The sequence below is a fragment of the Choloepus didactylus genome, chromosome 17 (assembly GCF_015220235.1).
Source record: "Choloepus didactylus isolate mChoDid1 chromosome 17, mChoDid1.pri, whole genome shotgun sequence".
NCBI classification, from domain to species: Eukaryota; Metazoa; Chordata; class Mammalia; order Pilosa; family Megalonychidae; genus Choloepus; species Choloepus didactylus.
In genome coordinates this window covers 3,331,772-3,336,761 of record NC_051323.1, presented here as the reverse complement: position 1 = coordinate 3,336,761, position 4,990 = coordinate 3,331,772, and the positions used below count along the sequence as shown (strand labels likewise).

At 36.5% G+C, this 4,990-nt stretch overlaps 1 pseudogene; it reads left to right on the top strand.

The window, feature by feature from the left end:
* Positions 1-2,723: 2,723 nt before the first annotated feature.
* On the top strand, positions 2,724-4,386 carry LOC119512725 (annotated as a pseudogene).
* Positions 4,387-4,990: the final 604 nt, after the last annotated feature.

The following is a 4,990-nucleotide window of genomic DNA, read 5'->3' as shown; positions in this document are numbered from 1 at the left end:
GAGAAAGCGTACATCACCAAACTGTGTTCCTGAAAAATTAGATTGATATCCCTTCTTCTTTACAACTTGAAAGAGCTCTATCAAGCAAAACAAATGCCAAGAGGCCAAAAACAACAGAAAATTTTAATGCATATGATAAAACCAGAAGATATGGAGAATCCAACTCCAAACACACAAACCAAAATTTCAGAAGATACAGTATACCTTGCAAAATTAATCAAAGATCTACAATCAAGGAATGAAAACATGGCAAAGGATTTAAAGGACATCAAGAAGACCATGGTCCAGGATATAAGCTACATAAAGAAGACCCTAGAAGAGCAAAAGAAGACATAGCAAGAGTAAATTAAAAAAAATAGAAGATCTTATGGAAATAAAAGAAACTGTTGGCCAAATAAAAAAGACTCTGGATATTCACAATACAAGACTAGAGGAAGCTGAACAACCTCTCAGTGTCCTAGAAGCCCACAGAACAGAAAATGAAAGAACAAAAGAAAGAATGGAGAAAAAAATCAAAAAAATTGAAATGGATCTCAGGGATACAATAGGTAAAATAAAACGTCCAAACTTAAGACTCATTGGTGTCTCAGAAGGGGAAGAGAAGGGTAAAGGTCTAGAAAGAGTATTCAAAGAAATTCTTGGGGAAAACTTCCCCAACCTTCTACACAATATAAATACACAAAGCATAAATGCCCAGCAAGCTCCAAATAGAATAAATCCAAATAAACCCACTCCAAGACATATTCTGATCAGACTGTCAAATACTGAAGAGAAGGAGCAAGTTCTTAAAGCAAGAGAAAAGCAATTCACCACATACAAAGGAAACAACATTAGATTAAGTAGTGACTACTCAGCAGCAACCATGGAGGTGAGAAGGCAGTGGCATGACATATTTAAAACTCTGAGAGAGAAAAATTTCCAACCAAGAATACTTTATCCAGCAAAACTCTCCTTCAAATTTGAGGGAGAGCTTAAATTTTTCACAGACAAACAAATGCTGAGAGACTTTGCTGATGAAAGACTTGCCCTACTTCAGATTCTGAGGGGAGCCCTGCTGGAGGAGAGACAGGGAAAGGAGAAAGAGATATAGAGAATTTTCACAGACATATATAGTACCTTACATCCCAAATCACCAGGACACTCACTTTTCTCTAGTGATCATAGATCTTTCTTGAGAAGGGACCATAAGCTGGGACATAAAACAAGCCTCAAGAAATTAAAAAAAAAAACATTGAATATACTCAAAGCACATTCTCCAACCACAATGGAATACAAATAGAAGTCAATAATTTTTGAACTGTAATTCCACTAGTTACTTCCTACATGATATAAAATACACAAACTCTAAGGACAAATCAGTGGTTTTGAACTCAATGTAAAATATGTAATTTTAGACAACTATGTAAAGGTGGGGGAATGAAGGAGTATAGGAGCATAGTTTATGTGTTCTATTGAAGTGAAGGTGGTATCAAAGAAAAACAAGATTGATATGGATTTAAGAGGTTAATTTTAAGCCCCACAGTAAACACAAAGAAATTATTAGAGAATATGACCATAGAGATGAAAAGTAGAGTTTGGGTTAAGAGAAATGGGGGAAGGGGAAATGGGGAGTTAAGAAATGAGTGTAGGGTTGCTGTTTGAGGTGAAGGGAAATTTCTAGTAATGGATGGTGGGAAAGAGCATTACGACATTCTAAACATGATTAATCCCACTAATGAAAGGCTAGGGAGGGAGTGGAATGGGAATATTTAGGCTGTATATATGTTTCCACAACTGAAAAAAAAAAACAAGTCAGTCTAACTAGATGACAATTGAATACTAAGGATGAACTTGGATGGGACAGGAGGATAGAGGACAGGTGGCTCAAAGGGACACAGCTGAGACATAAGGAAAAGGAAATATAGAATGTAAGCTTTGTATTATTGTTGAATCTCTTGTACTTCTTAGCTGCACTTAATGGGATTGCATAAAAGAATGTTCTTGTTCATGGGAAGTGTATACGTGAATTATAGTGTATGTTCAAGGATGTGTGCAGCTAGCTCTCATATGCTCAGAAGACAGAGCAAGAGATGATGGATGATAGATAGTGAGGGAGGGAAAGAAATAGCGATGTGACAGCATGTTAATGTTGATGGATTGAGCTATCAGGGGAGGGGGGGTCAGGGTATGATGGAATTCTGTGTATGGGGTTAGTATTGTTTTTACAACTGTTCCTATAACTTTGAATCTATTTAAAAATAAAATTAAAAAAAAAATGGAAGTATAGGGTCATGTATGTCACCAGAAGGATAAAAACTGGGACATTATAACTTCATGAAAATTAGAGTGGATAATGATTGTAGTTAATTGTACAAATATGCATTTCCTACATGAACTAGAACAAATGTATGTCACTAGTTCAAGGTGTTAACAATAGGTGGTATATGGGAAGATACAATTAAGGTAAATTAAGTGCTATAGTTAACAGTAGCTGTAATATTAATTAATTGTACCAAAGGCAGTATAAAAAAATCTAAATGTTAATAATAGAAGGATATAAGGGGTATGGGATTTTTGTTTCTTTGTTTTCAAAAGAAATGAGAACATTCTCATATTGACTGTGGTGGAGAATGCATAACTGTGATTATTACAAGGGCCACTGATTTTATACTTAGGATGCATTATATGTTGTGGGTATAAAACTGTTGATAAAGAAAATATATCAGTTGAAAACAACATTCAGTGAAGTGACTCAGCCACTTAAGAATGTGCCCATCAAGGGGTCTGGGCCCCATGGACCAGTCCCCAAATAGTTCTAACTTCACTTTACTCAAGGTCAAAGTCAAGTACTAGAGCCACTGTTCAAAGCAAACAAGATTGGTGACATGATAGATAATCAAAATGATGATCCAGGAAAAGACAGCATGAAATTCTCCCCTGAATTGGATATGATTTTAAATGAACATTATCAGGAGCTGAGAGACTTGGGCTATCAGAAACATGCTTTTAATATGCTTATTAACCGCTTGGGCTACCATAGAAATGTGTCAGATACAAGGAATGCAGTATGTAAAGAAAAATCTTACCCAACTGATCTTCTAGTTGCTAGCATTGTTTGTTTCTATGATGAAGTTTCTCTGCATTGTTCTGGATAGTGCACAGTGTCACAGATCAGACTCTGGCACATCTTCTTCATGAAATTATTCTAGTGGACAATGATAGTGATTTTGATTATTTGAAAGGAGAACTAGATGAATATATCCAAAACTGCCTCCCTGGAAAAACTAAAGTAATAAGAAATATGAAGTGTGAGGGATTGATTCAAAAAGAATGATTGGAGCAGCACGTGCCACAGAAGAAGTTCTTGTATTCCTAGATAACCACTGTTAAGTGAATGAAGTGTGACTATAGCCCTTGCTGGCTGCAATCCATGAAGACCATAAAACTGTGGTCTGTGTGGTGATTGATATCGTGGTGCTGATACACTCAGTTACAGCTCATCTTCTATTGTATGAGAAGGATTCAAATGGAGACTACACTTTAAATGGGATCTTGTTCCTCTTTCTGAGTTAGAAGGACCAGAAGAAGCAACTGAACCAATAAAGTCACCTACAGTGGCTGGAGGATTGTTTGCCATGAACAGACAATATTTCAATGAACTTGGACAGTATGACAGTGGCATGGATATTTGGGGAGGAGAAAACTTGGAAATATCATTTTGGATCTGGATGTATGAAGGTAAGCTCTTCATCCCTTCCTCTAGAGTAGGACACATTTTCCAGAAAAGATGACCATATGGATTTCATGAGGGCCAGGACACAATGACACACAACTCTTTGAGGCTGGCACATGTATGGTTGGATGAATATAAGGAACAGTATTTTTCCTTAAGACCTGCTCTGAAAACCAAAAGCTATGGAAATATTAGTGAGTGTGTTGATTTGAGAAAGAAGTTGGGTTGTAAATCATTTAAATGGTATTTGGATAATATATACCCACAGATACAGATATCTGGGCCCAATGCTGAACCACAGCAATGCATTTTTATTAATAGAGGGCCAAAATGCCCCAAAATCCTTCACTCAGAAGAGAGGCCTTGTAGTGTTTAAGGTGTGTGATTATGGTGATCCAAATCAGATCTGGGTTTATAATGAAGAGCATGAATTGGTTTTGAATATTCTCCTTTGCCTGGATATGTCAGAGACTCACTCATCAGACATACCATGACTCATGAATTGCCATGGGTCAGGAAGATCTCAACAATGGACCTTTGGGAAGAATAATCAGCTCTTCCAGGTATCAGTTGGACAGTGCCAGAAGGTGGCAGATCCACTGAGTCAGAAAGGCTATGTTGCTATGACAATTTGTGATGACTCCTCCTCACAATAGTGGCATATGGAAGGCTGAGGTGGAGACTTCCAGCTGGAATGGTGTGAGTCCCTAGACTTGGCTGCCTCTGTAAAATGTGGTGCTTTACACAGAATTGCGATGGTACAAAGAACTATCTTTGAGAGGATGAGCATTTTCTTGTCCTATGGAGATGCTTGGGAAGATTAGCAGAGGTGAGAAAGCAAATACATTAGAGATTGGAGTACTGTGTTACCATCAGTGGATGATGAAGTACATTTCACCAGGATATTAATGTTGTTTCTCAGCTGCTGTTAAGGAATTTCTTGCTTATAGCATATAATTTCGACTTTAAACACTTGTTTTTGTACAAAGAACCAAATGCAGGAGTTTGGCATTTCTGTATAAAATCATTTATGTTTCTTTTCAATCTCTTTTAATGATGGAATGGCATGTGGCAGGAAAATTGTTATGCTTAGAAGTCATAGGAGACAAGTTATATTTTTTACTTACTATTATCATTGGTTTACATGTCTTAGATAATTTAAAAAGCATTACTGAATCCATGTTACTTTTAACTACAGAAAGCATCATTTACAAGAAAATATTTAAGAAACAGTTAACTATTATAAATTATTTTGAAGAAATATGATACTATCTACAC